A 23367-nucleotide genomic window follows, 5' to 3' on the forward strand; every position below is an offset into this window, starting at 1 on the left:
AAGAGAAGGTGATTTGAATGCTCACCTGATATCTGCACTGAAGTTTAAGCTTGGTTTTGTGATTTTCACCCACATCGGGAGTATGTGACGAGACAAAACCCAAAACTCCCTCCTTACTGGAAAAAAAAAGTAAATTCAGAAGGCAGACGCTTTGCTGGGTCCATCCGTGTGTCTACCTGTTATATCCTGTATACTTGGAGCATTGCCTGGATGCTTCCGATAACGTGATCCGTAATATGGGCTGGGGGGAATCATTGCCTGTCGTTAAATGGCATGCCCAGAATAGGAACTGATCTTGGTAAGATTTAGAGTACATGCCATCCAATAATGCATTGTCAGACATTATTCTATGATAATGTGTATAGAGTCTCTCTTTTATATGCCAAGGTCAGATCCATGATTTCCTCATAAATGTACATGTGTAGGTCATACACATATACTTAGGTCAAATTCCATGACACTCAACGGCAAAGTCCCGGAATTTGGACATAGTTGTTGGAAACAAGTGAGGACTCTGAAATCTCTGGGCAGAGTTTAGATTTTGGTGGGACCGAATTGTTTGTAATGGTATCTGGAGTCTTTGCTGAATTGGTAGGATGACAGCAATATCTGGATGTTGCATCTGATACAGTTGTTGGAGAGACAACACCATGATTGATGGGGGATGTAATAATGCCAGATTCCTCTGGGAGAGAATTTTACACTGTCTGATTTCATATCGACAAGGTTTTCTTTTACCTGTGATACACAATTGCATGGAGTCATTTTGTTGTGGCTTGACTTGATTTTTTTAATAGCGAGTAGACATGTGATTTTAGGAGGGGCGTATCTGAAAACCAGGGAGTCTGGATTGCCATAACTGGAGCACCTCTATTTACCATGTAGGAGCTGGCACCTGAAATTAAAACTCCCAGGTACTGATTTGGGATCTTGGAATGTTTCTGCCTTAAGTAGGAAGGGGAGCAGGTATGATGGAGCTGGGGGGAGAGACAGAGGAGGGAAGACTTCATAGATGTTGTTGCTTTTACACCATTTTGATATTTCCTCCTCAAATGTTGACACAGAGTAGACACCCAGCAAATATTACTTAAAGGAATGACAGAACCTACTGTTAGGACAGCAGGAACCAAATGGTGCAAGTTCAGTGGGAAAGAAACAGCAAAGGGTGCGGGAAAGCACAATCTGGTCTCTGGAGGGAAAATGGGGAGAAATTCAGCTGTTTTACCATTGGCTGTGATTGGCATGATAAAAACCAACGGAAAAATCCTGGTCGTTAGTTAGTTCATATCTACTTTTTAATTGGGACTGTATGTTTCTTTTGTTTGTTTATCTATCTATCTATCTATCTATCTATCTATCTATCTATCTATTTTGAGAGACAGAGAGAGAGGGAGAGAGGGAGAGAGAGAAAATCCCAAGCAGTTTCCATACTGTCAGCGCAGAGCCCGATGTGAGATCATGACCTGAGCTGAAACCAGGAGTCAGACGCTTAACTGACTGAGCCACCCGGGTGCCCCGGGACTGTATGTTTCAATGTGAAGTTTTTGCTCCAGTGTCCTTGGGGTCTTAAATGTCACCCCGGTGAAGATCTTCCTCCTCGATCCTGCAGTTCCTAACCCCCTTCCGTGCTCGATTTTTCTCATCACGCTTTTCACTAATTAACGTGCTCTGTATTTTTCTCATTTGTTGCTTGTGTATATTGCCCTCGCTGACTCCCACTACAAAGGGGCAGAGAGTTTTGTTTTTCTGTTTAGTGGTTCATCTCCAACATCGAGAATAATGCCTAACACATAGTAGGTACCAATGAACGTTTATTTAGTGAATGAATAAAAGAAGACCTACATTGTGGAAGTCTTTGTTTCATGTTCTAGTGGTCAGGGGTCTCAGGGACACTTTGAGTATACATAATGCACAAATGCACACTGGGCAAGGGGACAGGGACATGTCCTTTTACCTTGGGTGCCTCACTGGTAGCACCTGTTTGAAATCTAGCAACTAGCACCAACGGGGAAGCATTTCAAAGGCAGAACATATTATGTAAGTCCAGAATAAAAACTGTAACCGTGTCCACTGGTGGAAGAATTGAGAACCCTCTCTGCCCATCTTGGCTTGCACTTCATCCTTGCCTCAATAGATTTCATCTGGAATGCAAACACATTTATAGAATGAAAGGGCCTGTTTAATATACGAAATACTGACTCCAGGAAGAGAGCAAGGGAGTAAGAGTGAGAGGGACAAGCTTAGTGTGCATCAGGAATCACTTAGATGGTTTTCAACTTGGGGTTAAGGCAAATTTCTCTATTTCAAGCTACTTATTTTTGGTTGCATTTTTCTTTGTATAGGATTCCTATAAACTATTTGCATCTAAGTGAAAATATACTTTTCTGCACGTTCCCTATACTAGTAAGTGTGATGTGAACTTTACGTTCATATATACATATATGTATATATGAATGTGTATGTATGTATGAATATATATGTATATGTAAGTATATATGAATGTATATGTATGTCTGTATATTTAAATATGAATGTGTATGTATGTATGAATATATATGTATATGTGTATATGTAAGTATATATGAACGTATATATATGTATGCATATTTATATATGAATGTGTATGTATGTATGAATCTATATGTATATATGAATCTATATGTATATACACATGCAAAGGAACCTTCCATACAAAGTTCCTCCGTCACATCGTACCTGTGGCTTCCCTTCCTCTTTCCTCCACACCACTACCCTACACACACACCCCTTTTGACTTCAGGGACAAAAATACAGTCTTATCCCTTTAACCAAAACCTACGACACAAGAATTCTAGGAAAATGATATGCTTGCAAAGAAGTGGGAGAAGTAGAAAAATAAACAGGGCATAATTTTTTCTCTTCTGTCTTGGAATGGGAGCAGACGGATTTGGCTTCCTAAGGTGATGAGGTTTCTTTCCCCACTTTGGTTTTCTAACGCTCTCGTTCTTTCAAGGCTCCCTTTGTAAAGTTACCACAGTGAGGTGGGGAAAGCTTTACCACTCTGGAGGAGGAGCTCTGGGAGGGGCACTTGCCTAGGCATCAGTTTCTTATTCATACTGTGCCCTTTTTTTTTTTTTTTTTTTTTTTTTTGGCTCTGCAAGATTTGATAACATGTTGGCCTAAAAAATAAAAAAAGTCAAGGGGCGCCTGGGTGGCTCAGTTACTTAATCATCCGACTCTGGCTCAGGTCATTATCTCGCGGTTCGTGGGTTCAAGCCCCGCGTTGGGCTCTGGGCTGACAGCTCAGGGCCTGGAGCCTGCCTCGGACTCTGTGTCTCCCTCTCTGTCTGCCCCTCCCCTGCTCACACTCTGTCTCTCTCCGTCTCTCAAAAATATATAAACATTAAAAAAAAGTCCAAATGAATATTATTTCCCTCTAAGAATGCTAGCAAATAGCACAGGGGAAGGGGTGCCACAGGGTAGTCGCAGCAAATGTAGACTTGGTTCTGTGAAGATGCATTTTGGGGTCTCGGGCAGGGTCCTTTCGGTCCATGTGCCATCGCGTTTCACTCTTGTGTCCCTTGCTTTAAAGACCTTCTGGGACGCAGATCGTTGTTTGACCCGATGTGTCCTGCCTTTGGCATCGTGCATGGTTCCAGCACCGGACTGAGGGAGCATCTGGTCATTATTATTTATCGATTGGCAAACTTTAAGAGTTAAGGTGGGGAGAAAGAGAAGCCAGCTGAAGGGATACGTTTATTGGGAATACCTAGGCGAGGACAGCTTTCAGAGCCATTGCAAATGGAATTAAAAACGAGAGACCCAGGGGCTTACTTCCAGCACAGAAAATACGAAAGAAAAATGTTTCTTCTGGTCCTCCTCCTGCCTTCTCCTTGTTTTCTTTCTCTTTTTTTTTTCTCTCCTCCTTTTGCCAGAACAAGTCGGTAGTTTCATAAACACACCAACTAAGTATGAGAAAGCATGGCATACGTGAGGGAGAGTGAGATTAGCAAACTAATCAATATAAACAATATTGCCGACTGTGTGCAGTTTCCTTAGGAACGACCCCCAGCGACCAGGATGCGGTAGCAATCGCTTCGATAAATGTAGTTCGCTTTTATCCCTAAATAGCTCAGCCCATCAGCTGTTGAGTACTTGTTTAGAATTTGCAGCAGTGGGGAGAGAGTAACTTTGGCTACAAATCTGAAGGTGAAGGCTGCCTTAGAGACATATGTGTATGTGTGTATGTATATTTCGCATGTACACACACAGGTATATATGCACACACGGTACATGCAGAAATACACACATATATGTATCTATCTATCTATATACGTATAGAACAAAGCTAGTGTGCTTATTTTCTGCAGGTGACACCACGGTTCAGACTTGCTTAGTGGGGGCCGGTGACTGTCTTACACATCAGCACCCACTTTGGTCCCCGCCTTTCAGCCGCACGTTCAGGGGAGGCGCGTTGGCGAGGGGACAGCAAGAGCCGCCACCCTCTGGGTCTGAAGCTCCGCCGGAGGCCTCAGGGAATATTCTCGGCAGCTCTGTGCCCTTAAATCGAGGGAAGGCATTCCAAGATGTCATAAATAAATAAATAACATTTGCCGTTGTTTATAAATCAATTAATTTGTAAGTTGAAAGGTCACGCAAAATATTTAGCGATTTCCGAGGCAGCTCTCAAGCTGCAGCGGCCGCCGAGCAGCTGTCAGGATGGTGCTCCCGCTCGGCGCTCAGCTGCTCGGCACCCGGAATTTTCTGCCGGGGGACGGGTGACCGCTTGATTAGTCGCTACTGGGTTTTGTTCAAGGGAGAGCTCTGCATGGTTGCATTTTAACACCTTCTCCACTAAGCAGGAGGCCAGCACAGGGTGCTAAATTCCTGTCTGTGGCTGTCTGTGAAATAAATCTGTGTGCTGTGCCGTTCCAAGCTGTCAGCAGTGGCTCGCCCTGATGGGCCCCTGAAAGGAGTTTCCTTTCGGTCTGTGGAACAGTGAGCAGCCACTAGGGAGCTGTCTTTAGCTCAGATTTCAGAGTTCGCTCATTAGACCAATAACAGCAGACACTCTCTTAAACATATTCACAAAGTTATATTATGAGAAGGGAAAAAATGGCCAGGGCCAGACAATGCTAATATTCGGTTTCCCCTCGCCGTGCGCACCAGCCGCGATGGGAGACAGGAGGGCTCCATTACCTCAGGCCCCCTGTCCTTCCAGGCTTCCCCCCTACTTTCCTTTTTTGATGTGTGGCCTATCTCCGTGACAAGTTTATTTATAAAAGCAGAGTTTCTTCCCTTCCCGGTGAGGGAGCACCGCTCATCCATTTTCTCGGGCCCTTCTTACCGGGAGCCCCAGCCAACGGTGTCTGAAGGGGAGGGCGTCCAGCGAAACGATCATCCCGCGCTCTGGCTCCTCTTGCTCGTTCTTTTCAATGCATGTTTTCCCTCTTGGCTCTAGGAAGCCGGCAATGTCCTCAGATATTTATGTGAGATTCGGGAAATGAAGCCAGGAACTGAATTTCTGAGTGGGGTGTTTCCCTGCAAAAACAGTCTTGGCCTCTGCCCTCTACTTAACTTGTTCAACTCTTTTACTTTAAACGTTCCAGAATCTCCGCGCCTCCCTGCCCCGCCTGTCACGGGCACCCGAGCCACCGTTAGGCTCTGCCATCTACCACGTGGATGCCGTGCGCAGAGCGTCTGGGAAACCTTGAATCCGGGGGCGGTGTTTCTCCGAGGCGCGGCGGGAAGGCGCAAAAGCGGGTCTACGCCCGGTCGCCAGGGTTTTTGCGGGGTTCGCGTCTCCGTCCGCGATCTCCACCGCGGAGGTGATTATTTCCACGTTAAATGCTGTACAGTAACTTTAAAAGTCGAATTCTTATTTTGGATGCTGGATGCCAAGTGCACGCTTGCTTTCCTATTCTGGTAGTTATTTGTCATTATGACGTGCGATCCGATTTGTGCCTGGTAGTGCTAGTTTTACGGTTACACGTAGATCTGCCTTAAGAATTCCCTGGTGCGCACTTGTATAGAAAGAACATGCTGAATATGTTCATACTTGGCTGCGGCACAAAGGTGATTCTCCTCTTTCTGAAAAAAATGAAAAAAAAAAAAAACTTGGGTAAAGTATGTTCAGCCATTGTCAAGTAACTCAAAGACAGGCAAAGAACAAAATAACTTTTTTCTTCTTTTTTATGACAAATTCAAACTCCCACTCCATGTGCTGGGGTTTTTTTTTTTTTTTTTCTTCCTCCTTTTTTTCCCCTTTCACTCATGGATAACTTAAAAATGGCTCAACTTGAAATTTTCCATGTGTCCAGGAAAGCTCCTGGGATTTCTGAGGATATGTAGGCAGGAAACACTTCAGAATATATAAGCAATCAAAAATTTGTTTTCAGTTTGTGAGCCTGCTGTATAAAACATCACAAACTGTGGCTTAACTAGCTTTGCCTACAGTTTTGCACACACATGGTGTGTTGTTGTTTTTATTGTAGTTTTAGGTTTTTGTTTTTGAGTGGTGCATAAATAAGGCCAAGAGTAGTTTGTTTATCTTGGGGATGGAGAGTTAGTTAACTGTGTATTTCTATATAGAGTCAGTTTTTTCCCTCTGTTTAGTTTCTAAGGGAACAAATGCCTGGGATGTGAAAAGCAAATCATGATCAAATGCCACTAACTTAATATTGGCATTAGGATTTCAGGCAAAAGGGGAAAATAAAATGTAATGTCATAACTTTTGTTCTTTTTTTTTTTTTTTAATTTTTTTTTTTCAACGTTTATTTATTTTTGGGACAGAGAGAGACAGAGCATGAACGGGGGAGGGGCAGAGAGATAGGGAGACCCAGAATTGGAAACAGGCTCCAGGCTCTGAGCCATCAGCCCAGAGCCCGATGCGGGGCTCGAACTCCCAGACCGCGAGATCGTGACCTGGCTGAAGTCAGACGCTTAACCGACTGCGCCACCCAGGCGCCCCAACATAACTTTTGTTCTAACTGCATTTACGGCACTTTTCTAAAGAGCACCCCCTCCCCCACATTAATTGCAGTTATGGCAGTGAGCATCTTGATGGTTAACCGAGTAGGTTGAGGCACCGAGTAGCTCAGGCAGCACCCCAGTCTGTCTCTGGGGCCCCCCAAAGGCTGACATTTTGCTCTTGAACGCTAGCTTAAACATCGGGTTAGTGGGCATGACTCATGACCTGACCGGGTCCTTGTCGAACGAGGCTTCTCGCAGTGACAGAGGCAGAATGCGTTTTGCAGTTGCGTGGTGAAATGCAGACTAGGAAAGGTGTGAAGGGGACTGCAGTAAGAGAAGGTGGAAAAAAAAGCATAAATACAGCTGACACACGTGTTGTGATTTTCCGTATCCTGCCTGAGGACCGGGCGTTAGAAGACTTCCCTGCCTCTTGCCATGTGCTGTAAATACCGCTTGGTGAAAACAGGCCCACACCCACGTATCACTGAAGTCTGTCTTGTACACAATTTGTGAAAGCTCGTATTGACCTCAAAGATATCCCAGGCCCTGCTGGTCATGATGATTGCATCGGAATTGGGGACACAGTCTCCCAAGTGGATTCAAATATTAGCCTCTGTGAACGGCCCAAATGTAGGACATTTAAAACTATTTCACTTGGAAACTATGCAGTGATATCTTCCTTTTTTTTCAGGGAAAAATGCTGAGATATCTGGTAAAATTATGTTTTCAGGGAAACCTGTGTGTCTTACTTTTCCAATAGGCTCAGGCTGGGCTTAGGTGTGACCTTGGGAACCGCTTTCTCTGTGGTGTGTGCATGCTGTGTGGGTGGCGTGCAAAAAGTCACGAGCAGATGAGAAAGTGATGGTCCTTAAGGCGGGGGGCAGGGGGTGTCAAGATCTGAGTCTGATCTCAGAATCCAGGATGACCCCAATCTTGCAGCCCAGCCTCTACTCCTTGGTTTAGAGGCCCAGTGTGATCTGGGACCTCCATAGAAGGGTGTCGAAGTTTTAGTGTCTTTTACACTTCTGAATGCTTGTAGTCTCACCCTTCCTGGCTTCCTCCACGGGTTCTTTTGTTTTCTCCATAAGGCTGTTCTAGTCTTAGCCTGGATTAGGTAATTTGCAAAGCACAACTCAAGTGGAGTAGAGGAGAACAAATCGTAAATGACAATATCGGCAGGAAAACACGATGAGGCAAACTGCATCTCTAGTTCCCCAAAGGGAGCTGATACCAAAATGATTCATATCTTGTGAATAGAGAATGTCGGAGGCCACAGGGAGTGCTCAGGGACTTGGTCAAGGCCGTGGAGTGAATCAGTGCGGAAGGCAGGACACAAAGCCTGGTGTCCTGACAGCTCACCAAAAGGCCAGCCTCTCTCCCTGTTGGCCTAGTCACTTAAAACATGGTGATGTGAAATGATCAGGCCACAGGAGCAACCTTTGCTGGAGAATCTTGGCCCGGAGGAGCAAGGATCAACAGTAGGTCTCATTAGGTTATACTTCCTTTCTCATTGGGAATATTTCTTTTTTTTTTTTTTTAGTTTATTTATTTATTTTTGAGACGGAGAGAGAGAGAAAGAAAACGTGTGGGGGAGGAACAGAGAGAGGGAGACAGAGAATCCCAAGCAAGCTCTACACCGTCAGTGCAGAGCCCAATGGGGGGCTCGAACTCATGAACTGTGGAATCATGACCTGAGCTGAAATCAAGAGTCGGACGCTTAACCAACTGAGCCACCCAGGCGCCCCCCACATGGAGAATATTTCTTAAGGCTTCTATTAACTCAGTTTTTTTGTTTTTTTGGTTTTTTTTTTGCTACTATGGCTTGAGGAAAGGTCACTTCTTCAGTAACAGATAAATTTATTTGTCTCATCTGGTGAGGAAGACTTCACAGTCATCTTGGGCCACACAAAGGTAACAATGTCAAGATGGCCAGAGGAGAGCTTCCCTGATGGTAATGGCCCTGGATTGTGGCCTGAAAAGTATGTGCTAAGTGGGTGCTGCTGTGTTCATATTGCCGAGTCCCACGACCTCTAAGGGGAAAAGGAATTACTCTGGTTCTGAAGAGACACAAGTCAGCAGTGAAAATACTCTTTCCGGTCTCAGAAACAGAGAGATGAGGTCTTGGCAGGATGCCATGTCTCACTAAAGCCAACATCAGCCTTGCGAGTGGGCTTCTCATTTTTGCTCAGAAGCACCCCTGCAGAGCACTGGCAAGGAGAGGGTGTCCAGAAAAGGTAATTAACCGGACGATGTAGTTTTCCCACCAGGAAGTACATAAGAGGTTGTTTATTTAAAAATAGACTCATAGTGGATCGCGTAACAGAAAAAACCCCCTCCCTCCATGAAGATGTTCATTACCTTGTTTATTATCTGGAATAGTAAAGACCTGAACAACCTTTTTTTTTTTCTTTAATATGAAATTTATTGTCAAATTGGTTTCCATACAATACTCGGTGCTCATCCCAACAGGTGCCCTCCTCAATGCCCATCACCCACTTTCCCCTCCCTCCCACCCCCCATCAACCCTCAGTTTATTCTCAGTTTTTTTTTTTTACATTTATTTATGTTTGAGAAACAGAGTGAGACAAAGCATGAGCGGGGGAGGGGCAGAGAGAGAAGGCGACACAGAATCTGAAGCAGGCTCCAGGCTCTGAGCCAGCGGTCAGCACAGAGCCCGATGCGGGGCTCGAACCCACAAACCGTGAGATCATGACTTGAGCCGAAGTCGGTTGCTCAACCGACTGAGCCGCCCGGGTGCCCCGTTTATTCTCAGTTTTTAAGAGTCTCTTATGGTTTGCCTCCCTCCCTCTCTAACTTAAGACCTGAACAACCCAAAGCATATCCTGTAGAGGAAAGAGAATGAGTAGGCACATGATAGCACAGCAATTGGATGCACCCCTAAACAGCCATTGAGGAGGATTATGGGGGCTGGCTAGCAAATGTGGGAAGATGTTTAGTGGAAAATGGAATGTATATCGTGGATTCACAGATTGCTGCTCTGTAAAGTATGCCCCCAGGAAGCAGAGAAAGTCAAAACAGTCAGTGGTTAAGGTGGTGCAGTTATGGCTGCGGATCTGTTTTTTATTTCCTACTTTTATTCTCCTGCCTTAATGTAAATTACAACCAATGTTCCCAAGAAGGATCACTCGGACCGGCTTTTCGATATCTTGACCCAGAGTATGTTTTAACTTTCTATTCCCACTCTGGGTTCATCATGTTCCACGATGTTTAGCCATTTGTAAAAAAGTGAATCTTTATCCTGCAGGAAGGGATTTTTTTTTTCTTGTGCTAAGGAGGAACCAAGATGCCAGTGAAGACGTGCTACATGGAGGCCCTGACCATTTGAAAATGGAAATTAAATTGTGGCTACTTTTGGGAAGACTCATGCTTTGACGTCATCACTTATCAAATGGGTCCAGCTTCTAGTATCATTTTAAACTCTTCCCGTTAAACACACACACACACACACACACACACACGTGCACACACACACACACAGGATACTCGGTCTCATAATAGAGTCGTTGCTGTGTACATCAGTGCAGAAAACATCTCTTAGAAAAAAATAGCCCAGCTGCTCTCCAACATACAAGTAACTCCTTAGCAATGTTCCACAGGCTTTTTATGACCTGGTAGAGAAAGAAAAGGAAATCCTGCACTTTAATTTGATTTTTTGCTGTTAAATTTGTGTTTGTGGACAGGTGGTTCTTCGTCTATGTGCCTCAATTATCTTCTCCATGTCTCCTGTGTGCCTCAAAGGAATATCAGCAGCCCCACGGGACTGTTGTGTATGATTTCATTGTTCTGGATGAATGAAGAAATCAAAGATAAATCTGTTATCTATATTGTGGGGTGAGGTGGGGCTCAATTTGAGCTATGATACCCATCTCTCAGCCCTGGTTATGGAATGTCGAGGGGCTTAGGTGTCTGTTAGGGGATTGTCGTGCTTAAAAAATTATGTTTTTAATTTTGGTGGAGTGTTTTTTATAGGTAACTTTATATAAGGGACCACTTTGATTTTAGTCCTGTCTCAGAAGTTGAAGTAATTTGCACTTGGAGTGCAATGTGGAAGTTGAGTATCAATAAAAATCAGGAAAAAAAATTCTGCCTTGTTAATTTTTCTTGCAATAATTTTATCAGATGGATGCTGGCTTAGAGACACTGGGGTTAAAATTGTGTTCTAGGAAAAGCCAGTGTGTGAAGGAATTATAGATATTGAAGCCAATAGTAACAACAAATTATATGTTGATTTTGAGTGATTTTAATACCCCCCTTTTTTTTCAACATGGTCACTTATTGTCCTAAGGCCTTTGGACATGGGGAAAATACTAAGTCAACAATTCAATGACACCTAGAAGCAAAAGTCTTTTTGCACGGTGGAAAGAAAAATGCATCTCCTAATGAGATGGAAAACAAAGACGAAGGAGTTTCAGAGACAAAGAGCTTTGGTACAAACTGCCCCTGGTCCCCTGAGAGTCCAAACTCTTGCTGGCAAGAGGCAGCACTTCGGTGAATCCCTAACTGTTCTCTTGGTGCTTCGCCAGAGAGGTGTTGTTTCAGGATGAAAGAAATTGAGAATGAGGTAGTGGGAAGGGCCATCAACGTTTGCCCTCTCAGGACACGGCTGGAAGCGAATCTGACCGTCACCAGCTCCTAGGGGTCAGTTCTGAGCAGAAGCAGGGGCATCGCTCGCTCACCTGTCCTGATGGCCCAGTGTTCTAAGACCTGCTCGGTTATTGACCCGAAGGCTCTCCACGGTGAGAGCTGCCTCCGAACACCTCCCGGAGGCATTGCTTCTTACAGTGTTTCAGATTTCAACCTGAACTTGCCAGTGACCAGGAGGAGGTTCCTTCCTGCACCGCTTGCACTCACCATAGAAACAACTCCATCCTCCTGAGGCTGCAGGCTCTATCTTCCCGCGGCTGGATTTGATTCCAGAAGTTCAAGTGCAGGACATCGATCTACCTGCTGCTTTCACTGCGTAGAAGTAACTGTAAATGACTTCCATTGCCCTCTTTTGGAGAGGGGATCGGGAGTAGCGGGAAAAGACAGAGCTATCGGAGGAATTCTGAAAATGCTCACTCACAGAAAACAATTTCGCAGCAGTCGTTGAATAGGGGTAGGGGTGAAGAGGCAGGGGGACACTCAGTGCCTTCTCAAAGGGCCTGGAAGTTTCTAACCACTTTCTAGCAGGGCTTCCCACGGGCTCAGTGCCCACGGATGAGCTATACCACTTACGTATCCATCACAAAGGGTACTCAAACCCCTTCCAGTGTGCCGTTTTTATTCAAAGTTCCAAGGCTCTCCCACTCTGGCTTCAGAAGGAGTGACTCAAAATAGTCTCTTGGAACGCAAGCTAGGATCATATTCCTTCCCCCAAACAATCAGGGAGTTTCTTTGTTTTCTGGGCCCCTTGTCTGCAAAAGGAGGCCGGGAACAGGGAGGACATGAAAGCATCTGGGAACTGTCCCGGAGCCCGGCTTCTTCTGGCCACCTGCTCTCCTGACCAAGACTGCCTGTCCATTGGCTTCAAGATCGAATCCATAACCACAAACAGCCACACCGACTTTAGAAGACGCTCGATGCCCAGGGGGGGAAGAGGCACAGCCGAGAAGAACCGGGCCCATTATTACCCTCATTATTTATTACTCACCCAGCACTCCAAAGTCTGCAAGGGAGCAGGTATAATTCCCTCCGCATTTCAATCCTGCAATATTTACTCCGAGCCAGAGCCTCTGCCTGTTAACGTTCTCTCCGAGGAGCGCCACTTGCTTTGAGGCGAGCGCCGTGGGGAAATAGAACACAGAAGGGAGAAGGAGGCAGAAGAGGGCTCAGAGCGGGCCCTCGCCGAAGAACTCGGGCTGTCATAATTTACACACCTTGCCTAATGCACAGCACATGTCTCGGCTACAAAAGGCGTTGGGTAGACTGGCGCTGTCTGCCTCGCAGTGGGCCTGCTGTGAGCGTGTCAGCAATACTCTTAACGATGACAAAGTAGTTCATCAATAATTTTTTCCTAACACCCTTCTCCAGGAACCGAACAACAAATAGAATCCATCTCCTATCAAGCCCATCCCTGGACACCGTCTCCCTCACTTCACCCCACCCGGGCAGACTTCCCAGTGGAGTCGCAGACAAGGAGGTCACGGGCTCGGATGTGGGCTCCCGGCGCTGGCTGGGACCTGGAGTGCAGCTTTCGGGCCAGAGGCCCCGAATCCCTGTTTTCCTTTTTCTGAACACTTCACTCACCTCATCCATGCTAGCTAACGGTCAGGGAGCGCTGGGGTTCTTCTGGCTACCAAGCCTCATAAAAGGAAACTCTCTTTCTTTTTCTTTTCTTTTTAACTTGGGGGGGAGGGGCAGAGGGGGAGAGAGAAAGAGAGGATCTTAAGCAGGCTTCATGCCCAGCTCCGAACGCAGTGCAGGGCTCGATCCCACGACCCTGGGATCGTGACCCGAGCCGAAATCAAGAGTTGGACGCTCAACCGACTGAGACACCCAGGCGCCCCCTGTCTTGTTTTTCATAACCATCTTGCTGAGTTCAGTTTATTTCAGGTCACTTTTGTCCTTCATCCTTCCTATTTCTGGTGCCCCCATGTGAACAGCGTCATTAGGATCCGGCGGCTGCTTGGGGAGCAGGCGGGGGAGGGAAAACAGAGCTGTTTTAAAAATATATTAAGTGAAAAGAAAAAGAAAAAGAGGAAAAAATATATATATTAAGTAAGCTTACTTTCTTTTCTACACCTTCTGTATTTAATGGAGAATGATGATTTGAAATTACAGACGTTGTAAGAAAAAAAATAAGCCTATGAGCTAGGATTAACCACTAGTAACGTTTGGTTACTATCTTTCCAGATATAGAGTTAATCTAGTTAGATCTGTACCATCCTCTTTCCTTCTTCCCTTTCTTCTGTCCTCTTTTCCTATCAATGCAGTTGACCCTTGAACAATGTGGGGGCTCAGGGGCACCCACTGCCCCCCTTCCAGTCAAAAATCCATGTGTAACACTTGACTTGCCCCAAACTTAACAACTAATAGCCCACTGTTGACTGGAAGCCTTACCAATAACATAAAATGGTCAACGAACACATGTTTGGTCTGTTGTATGTATTATATCCTGTATTCTTCCAATGAAATAAGCTAGAGAAAAGAAAATGTTACGAAAATAATACAAAAAGAAAATACACCTAGAGTCCTGTATCTTATTGGAAAAAATCAGCATATAGGCGGACTCACACAGTTCAAATCCGTGTTGTTCAAGGGTCAAGCATCTCTCAAGTGGGGGAGCCACTTTTAGAAAATGCTGACTCATGGTTACCTTTCCTTCCCCTTCCGGTCTTAGATGAATGGCTTGGCAGGATTTGGCCTTTTGAGGGCCGAGCGAGCCAATGCCAGGCACGGTGCCTGGCTCTCCGTATGCACTCAGCACTCACTGAGTTAGGCTTTACTGCAATTTTTTTTTTTAGGTACCCCACGTGGCATATGGTTGCTTTGCAGGCTAGAAATCATATGCTAAAGAAAGCGTTAAATCTGAAATTTATGTTAGCAGTCAGAGCCCCTCCCTGAGGTAGGCCCGACTTTGACTCTGACCTCCCCATTCTTGTTTGAATTCACTGCTCACTTTCGACGGCGTGACCATTGGTGGCCTATCCATAATACAAGGAGTTTTCTTTATTTATTGGATTAGCTCCTCGGCTGGCATTTTTACGGTTGTGTTGTGCCTGTTGATTGTTGTTGGCTAAAGAACAAACGCCTGGCTAATGTCCACAGGGAAGAACAATTTGCACATTTATTTTATCCTTTTGTTGATATTTCAGTTCCAAAAGCGCAAGGTTAGTTTGCTTAACTAATGTGTTATCCCTTGATCCCAGGTGTTCCCGTATGACAGTGTTGTCTGGGCTTTGACTCCCTGGTGTGACTGGTAGAATGTACACATCCTTATGAAATACGAACAGTTCCATTTATCAGGGGCTACAGAACTAAGGCACAGCCAGTTGATTAAAGGAACAAATGAATAGCGCGTTCCTTTATGTGTCAACAGAGGCTACTTACTGAATTTGACTATCTGATTTTCCTCATACAGTGTGGCCTCAGCACTGGCGATCATTGCTGGCGGTACTTGTGTCCAGGCCATAAGCACTTTGACAACAGGGGCCGTGTCTCGTCTCCCTCTGTCTCCCACAAGGCTTGGCACCAGAGGCAAGATACGTTGGTGCTTCGTAAACGCTCCTCGACGGCGTTGAGGAAGGGGGCGTTTGCTCGTATTTGCGTTGCTTTGCCAGTTGGGCAAGCCGAACACGTGATGGCTGGTGACAAGCCCTTGTTTCTTTCAATCTAAAGCCAGACAGAAAGCTGGGCCTGCTTCAAATCCCCAGTGGTAGCTTGATTTGGGAGTAAGGACTCAAAATGCCAGATTCTTACTGGACTGTACTTTGCGGGGGGGGGGGGAGGGGGGCGGGGGGACGGCTTCTCCCCCCGACCACACCAGACAATGACACTGTGATTTCTGCAGTTGTCATGACCTGAGTTTTCTGGCTGCTGGGGAGTTTTCAGCCATGGCGGACAGACCTGTTGTTTTCGAGTTGCTGGTCCCGTCAGTTCCGAGGTCAAAGCAAAGTGGGGGAACACCCATTCCTGAGACCTCGGTTGGATGTCATGGTCCGAATGGAGCGGGGTTTGAGCACCTTGGACTGGAGAAGTTTGGTGGGAAGTGGGAAGTGAAGAAAAGGGTGCAGGAGTAGAGAATTGCTGAAGAATGGCATAGTAGAAATAACAGACAAAGAAGAACTGGGTAGGAAGACTGAATGTAACAGGTAGGAAGCGGGACGCCCACGGAAGAGAAAATGTGAGCACATGGGGGTAGGTTGCGGCAATGAGAGACAAGGGGGGCAAAAAAGGAAAGAAGGGATGTAGAGTGAGAGTCTGGAAGAAAGCGAAAGATGCGAAGGGAAATGAAAGAGGAAATTACAAACCCTGATGGAGAGAGACCCGGACTGCAGAGGGAAGAAAAGGCAAGAGATGGAAAGTGAATGTGGAAAAAAAAGGTGGATGTTCTCTTTGAGGGAGATAAATAGAACGTGAGTTAGACGAGACTTTCTATGAGACATGCTGCATTTGTTAGCTTACCCCAGAAAGAGGGAGCTGGGAAATACAAATATATTTTTAATCTGATGGGTTTTAAAAAATGTTATCTATTTATATTTTCATTGGCATGGGAACGCATGGAATGCAGACCAGATCATCATAGAAAGGTGTTTGGGGGAGAAGAAAAGAGACAAAAATGATTATTGCAATAGATTGTCTTTCATTTTCCATTTCAGAGACAATTTAATAACAATTTGGCTTTGATGCTTTTATTTATTTTGCTTCCTCTTCTCAAGGGCCTATTGGCCCCATGTCTGTTTTGCTTGCCCCTTAGCGTCGTTTGTTTACAACCAAGAGGGAACCCGATCTTTTACTTGAGTAGCATCAACCTCATTTCGCTAGGAGGCCAAGCTTCTTTCTTTGGTCTCCAGCTCTTCTCCAAGAAATTGGCTGTATGTCAGTCTTTCGTTTGCTGGAAAATTGTTTTCTTCCCCTACTGGTTACTCAGTGGCGCTGATAAGTGGGACCTGCTATTTGTTTATTCAAAGAGGGATGGTGGTGACGAGTGTACTTCCTGTATTGTGAAATCGGAACTCATCTGCACTCTGGTAACGAGATATCAATCTTTTGTGTAATGCCAGGTACTGCGCTTAATTGCCCTCTTGTAATGTGTTATCCCTGAGATGATAATTTGAGTTATTTCTTTGTTAACCTTTACACAGCCAATAACAAATTAAACATCATTATCTGAGTTTAAAATAGGCTGTAAATCTCTAAGCCCTGGTAATACTCAGACACTTACAACCAGGGAGTCATAAAATGACATTAAATGACACTCTGGGGGCGCCTGGGTGGCGCAGTCGGTTAAGCGTCCGACTTCAGCCAGGTCACGATCTTGCGGTCTGTGAGTTCGAGCCCCGCGTCAGGCTCTGGGCTGATGGCTCGGAGCCTGGAGCCTGTTTCCGATTCTGTGTCTCCCTCTCTCTCTGCCCCTCCCCTGTTCATGCTCTGTCTCTCTCTGTCCCAAAAATAAATAAACGTTGAAAAAAAAAAAATTTAAAAAAAAAAAAAATAAATGACACTCTGAAACACAACCCAGAAAGTACTACAAATAAATAGGAAGAAAGCAGAACATTACCAAGAGGAGTTTATGTGGGATGATCCCTCTCAGTTACAAGGCAGAGATCATTCAAATTAGGGCAATTTGGCGCTGAAATAACCACTGAAAATGCACTTTCTTAACCTCTCTTCATGTTGCCTGTGACTCCTTCAAGACTGGACAGTCCTTCCTTGTGTATTGCTTGAAATATTGCGAGGAAGTTCAAGTTTGGCTTCTGCCGTGGAGTCAGCCCGCACTCACTCCCCTTTGCACCAAGATCCTTGTCTGACTGTTTTCACAACTATTGCCTAAACGACCCGTTTGGTTACTTAATTCTCTTCTCTTGTCCGTCACTGCTTGATGTTGTCAGTTGTATCCCCTCCATGACATTGGGAGCCTCTCACAAGTAGGGTTGTGTCTTACCTTATTTTGCATCGTAGGGGTCCAGTGATCTTCCAGATGGAAGTTTCTAGGTTCTGTCCAGTCTTTTCAGTAATGCGATGGAGGGTGAGGAGGGTGAGGGGGTTGGGGAAGAAGGTATAAAATATGTGTGCACAAGGAACTGCTTTTTGGGACCAACAGTGCTGTTTTTCCTCTCAGGTTTTGTTTGAAAACTAACTCTGTGGACCACACGTTCAAAGTGAACCTTATGCGCCAGCTCAGGGCCAAGAGAGAGAAACTGCCTTCTCCAAGAGAGTGTACAAACCATTGTTAGTGGTAGCACAGGACAAGGTTTCAGGCTTCTGGGCCCCAGTTTGAAAGCTCTTCCTGTTATTCCCCGTGTCCCATGGAGATGGTTAGAATTGGTCTGTTAGATTCAAAAAAAAAAAAAAAATTAAGATTGCATAAACAGTGGTGATAATCTGAGGAAATGTAGCTCTGGGACCTACTGATCTCAGTGGAATGAAACATGCCAGGACATAGAATGTGTTTTAGCACGGGATGGGCAGGAGGGAGTGGGTTACCCGACACAACCTATGAGGTCCATTCTAGCTGTGCAAGTCTCCAGGATTTCATGCTGACCCCTCCTCTCCTCCACCTCCCGTCTGTTCCTGACCACTTGTGATACAAAATCTTGGCCCAAAGGATGCCTTCTGACTTATTTCTCTTCGCATAATACTACCCTCTAGGTCCACCCATGTTGTCGTGAATGGCAAGATCTTGTTCTTCTTTATGGCTGAGTAATATTCCGTTGCATATATTCACCAGTTACAAACAAGCAAAACAAGCAAACAAACAGAAAAACAGAAACAGATTTAAATATAGAGAAACTGCTGATTGCCAGGAAGGGATGGGTTGAGGTGAAAGGGATTAAGAGGTGTCAGCTTCTGGCGATGAGATAAATAAGTCACCGGGAATGTAATGTACAGCCTGGGAGTGTAGTCAGTAATATGGTAACTACACTTAACACAGTGAACACTGCATAATGTATAGAATTGTCCAATCACTATGTTATTCACTTGAAACTAATACAATGTTATATGCCATCTATCCTTCAATAAGAAAAAAAATTTAAAAGGATGACTTTTGAAAATGTTTCCAGTTTCATAATGATTTTGGATCAGTTTACATTTTCTACTGGAAGACGTTTTATTCTCAAATTCAGTCTTATCCCAAAAGTAGCAGACTTAAGTCAACATTTTCACACTTATTAGCATGTAATTGTATATGGTGTTCCCCTACAGGTTTATTATTTTTTAAGGTTTTTTTGTTTATTTTGAGAGAGACAAAGACAGCTTAAGTAGGGGCGGGGCAGAGACTGAGGAAGAGAGAAAATCCCAAGCAGGCTCCACGCTGCTGGTGCCGAGCCTGATGCAGGGCTTGAACTCACAAAACTGTGAGGCCAACAGTCTGCCACTTAACTAACTGAGCCACCCAGGGGCCCTAACGCAGTTGTTCCCCTACGGTTTTAAAGATCTCCAGTTAAGCGAGGGTAAATTCCCCAGGTCCTTCAGTCTTGAGGAGTTAGACCCATTTGTGTTCTTGTTCTCTTTCACTTTCTTACCCTCTCTTTCTCTTATCATCCTTGGTGGTTTTTCTAATTTACATTTAAATTATTTATTTAAAATTCTTTGTCAATTCTAGTTAATTATGGTCTGCTTTCGTCTCTGCCAAATCCATCTTCTTCCTTTCTGTGGGTCTGTTTCACTTTCAAGTTTCCTTGATTGAATTTTTAGTTTATTTATTTTTTAGTTGTTCTGTCTTTTCTTTTTTTTTTTACTCAAAGAAGGCATTTGGGGCCATGCGAAAAGAAAAATTTGGGGCCTCTGTGTGCCTCATGTTTTGTGGCCAAGAAAAATTTGTGGCCTCATGTTTTGGCCATGAGTTTTTGTGAGTTTTAATATGTTTTTCTTTCTAATTGTTATTTATTTATAAGTACTCATATTGCAGTTTCAATTTCTAAGTGATTGAATGGTTTTTGTTTTGGTTTTTGTTTTGTTTTGTTTTATGTTTTTGAATTATTGCATTTTGGTTAGAAAATGTGGTTTGGACCATTTCTATTTTGGGTGATTCTAAAAAAACCCCACAACTTTATTAATGTTATTCACATCATCTCCAACCTTGTTTTTTTTTAGTCTATTTTATTTTCCAAGGAGCAAGAGGGCTCTGTTAATCTCTAGCTATAATTATCATTCTGCAAATTTATCCTTAGAATTCTAATACTTTTAAGATTCATATATTTTCATGTAGTGCATTTGCATTCAGGATTACTATGCATTCTTATCAATATAAATGTTACCTCTTTTTATTATTATAACAATAAAGTTTATAAACTTATCTCCTTTATCCAGTTTAGTGTTGTTTGCCTTTAAGTTTACTTTGTCTACCATTAGTTTCATGACAGCTTTATTTTATTTAAAAAATTTTTTTTTTAAATGTTTTTATTTATTTTTGAGACAGAGAGAGACAGAGCATGAACAGGGGAGGGGCAGAGGGAGACACAGAATCCGAAGCAGGCTCCAGGCTCTGAGCTGTCAGCACAGAGCCCGACGCGGGGCTCAAACCCACGAACCGTGAGATCATGACCTGAGCCAAAGTTGGACGCTCAACCGACTGAGCCACCCACGCGCCCTGTGACAGCTTTATTTTTGTTTACCTTTGCCTCAGAATCACTTGCACATCCTTTTATTTCTAATCTCTGACTTGAGCATTATTTTTATTTAAAACAGTTTTATTGAGGTAGGGTTGACATAAATAAAATCCTCCCATTTTAAGTGTATATATATATATATATATATATATATGTATATATATACTTAATTTTTTTTAATGTTTATTTTTGAGAGACAGAGACAGAGAGACAGAGTGTAAGCAGGGGAGGAGCAGAGAGAGGGAGACAGAATCTGAAGCAGGCTCCAGCACAGTGCCCGATGTGGGGCTCAAACCCATGGACCACGAGAACATGACCTGAGCTGAAGTTGAACACTTAACCAATTGAGCCACCCAGGCACCACTTAAGTATATATTTTTGATTTTTAATAAATTGAGTTATGGGACATCTGAGTATTCTTTTAAATAATATGTATTTTTGATTCGATGTGAATATCTCATTCAATATCCTTTTAATATGAAAGTTTAACTTATTTACATTTATTGTTGTAGCTGATATTTTTTGGCCAAACACCTGTCATCTTGTTCTACTTCATTTCCTTTGCCTGTTCTCTTTCTGTATATTGATCTTGTTTTCTTTGTTTTTAATCTCAAATATCTTTGAACGTATATGTCTTCTTTTACTTTTACTATTGGTCAAAATTTTTTCAAAAATAATTCCTAAGCTGTATTTCTATTACTGTCGGCCAGAAGCGAAATGCATCTCTCTCTCTCTCTCTCTCTCTCTCTGTGTTTGATACAAATAATTTAGCACAATTTTGCATTTATATAATCACCTTTTCCCCCTTTTCTTCTTATGTCATTTCTCAGTCTTTTAAAATAATAAATTTAGCCTTTATAACCAGATTAATGTGATTACATCAGACTTTTTCATTATATATCTTCCTCTGAATATCTATTTTTTGGCATTTATATTTAAATTTGTAGTGATATTTGTATTGTTAGGCATGTCTCTATTTTAATTGGTTTCAGCATCCTCAACTACTTCCTTCATATTATAATACCCACATTTTTGAGCTTCTAATTTTGTTTTGTTTTTCAGGAGTTGGATTACATCTTCGATAAATTTGTTGGGAAGGGTGTATAGGTGCTATATTTTCTGACACTTGTATACTTAAGAGTCTTTTTCTGAGGTCTTCACTTATAAGATATTGGCTATAAAACTCTTGGGTCATACTCCTTTCCACTTAAAACTACTTAGACATAGCCCAGTGTATTCTAGTATTTAATGTTGAGATGTGAAAGTCTGGTAATACTTTGCTTTTATTGATTATTCCTGGAACATAAGGAACTCTTAAAATCTGCATACATTTCTTCAAGTTAGAAAAATATTTCTTTATTATGTTTTTTATGTTTCTTCCTTATTATTTTGCCCTTTCCTTATGTTTTCTAGGACAGCATTTCAAGCTGGTGGTCCACATAGTGGTTTTAGTTTTCTCCCTGGATGCTGTGTGGAAAATGGACTGGAAGGTAGTTTGGGATGGAGGCAATGAGGAGAGCAGTTATGGTAGCTCTTATAGGCACAGACCAGGGTCGTGGCAGTACAGAAGGAAAGAAACAAATGAACTTGAGATACATTTTATAAGTAATTTTCCATGTTGCTGTGAACTCTCCTACCCCTTCTCCTCCTCCTCTTTCTTCCTCTCCTTGCTCTCCTTCCCCTTCCCTTTCCCCTTCCCTTTCCCCTTCCCCTCTTCTTCCTCCCCTCCCCCTCCCCTCCTCCTCCTCCTCCTCCTCCTCCTTCTTCTTCTTCTTCTTCTTCTTCTTCTTCTTCTTTTTCTTCTTCTTCTGTCTTTCTGGATCTTGATATTAACAAGGTAGCAGAAACAGGATAGGGAGCTGTTAGCTGGAGGCCATTTTGAACCAGAAGCTGGCTCACGGATTCTTATGGCAAGTTTGTAGGAATGAAGAGTCTTAATAGTTGGACATTTGCAAAGTGCTTTAAAACTTATAGAGTAATGCCTTAATTGAGCCTTTTACCCAGAGTGGTTGACAGTGCAGCTAGACATAATAAAACTAAGATACTGGGTGGTTCAATGATTTGCTCGAAGTCACAGTTAGTGGCGGAATCATGACCACATCTTCTGTTTTTTAGCGCAGTGGACTTTCTATTGAGTGTATTCAGAACCTTGGGCTTCTGCAGAAACTCTGGAATGGTCACTGAAGGTGGGGTGGGGGCAGGGAGAGGTGGCAGGTCAACTCTACCCATAGGGCCTGGCCCCTGTGACCTCCATGTTGGCCAGAGCATTCCCCCTTTGCCTGTTATATTCTTATAATCTATACATATAAAATTTTATTGAAAGAGATTCTATTGATGAATGATACATTTTGACAACCATTTCAGGATCCCACGTTGCCTCCAGTCTTGGGCTTGATGAGTCAAGTGGTTTTAATATAAAACACGTTTGAATCCTCTCCACCCTCTTAATCCAGATTCTGACCAAGTGCACCACCAGATGAACATGGCACGGCAGCTGCAAGATGGGCTGCACGAGTCACAGTCCAGCTGCCCTGAGCAGGGTGGTTTGGACAAGACCTAGGCTACACGTCTCGTCAGTCTGTATGCCGCCTTTGTCCTTTATGTCCCATTCCGTCCATGTCATCTGCCTTTAGTTTGCTCCTTTCTTATCACATATCCTGCCCCCTCTTATTTTGTCTTTCCTTTCTTTATATTTTCCTTCCTGATCTCTGTTTGTGTTTTCTGGCCTCCGCCCACCTGACTTCCTTCTGCTTCTCCTTTCCTAGACCTCTCTTGAATGTTTTACTTCCCTGTCCTCTTTTCCTGTCCTTTCCCTCATATTCTGTCTTCTCTCCCAATCCTCCTGCTCTTTCCCAACACTTTATGATGAAGATGTTCAAGTATACAGCAGTGAAAAAATTTTACAGTGATACCAGTATACTTACACTCAGATTCCATTGTTAACATCTTATGAAATGTACATATCTGTTAATTACATATCTGTTTATCTCTCTATCCACCCAGAAATCTATAATTTTTTTTATCTTAAAATAAGTTTCGGGTATCGGTGACCAGTACACTCCCTATAAGTACTTTAGTATGTGTATCGTTAGCTAGAATTCAATATTTGCTTAAATTCTCCCCCCCTTTTTTTTTAAAGGAG

The 23367-nt window shown here is 43.5% G+C and overlaps 1 protein-coding gene and 1 long non-coding RNA gene across 2 annotated transcripts in view; one reads left to right on the top strand and one right to left on the bottom strand.

The window, feature by feature from the left end:
* Positions 1-23367, top strand: part of EBF2 (EBF transcription factor 2) — a 195860-nt gene that overhangs the window by 30838 nt on the left and 141655 nt on the right. The window lies entirely within an intron of this gene.
* On the bottom strand, positions 1794-5558 carry LOC125164657 (uncharacterized). Its single transcript, XR_007151849.1, has 2 exons — positions 5327-5558; positions 1794-2141 (listed from the first exon to the last, which is right to left on the bottom strand). It is a non-coding gene; the product is annotated as an uncharacterized LOC125164657 (long non-coding RNA).

This window comes from Prionailurus viverrinus, chromosome B1 (genome assembly GCF_022837055.1).
Source record: "Prionailurus viverrinus isolate Anna chromosome B1, UM_Priviv_1.0, whole genome shotgun sequence".
In the NCBI taxonomy this organism is placed as follows: domain Eukaryota; kingdom Metazoa; phylum Chordata; class Mammalia; order Carnivora; family Felidae; genus Prionailurus; species Prionailurus viverrinus.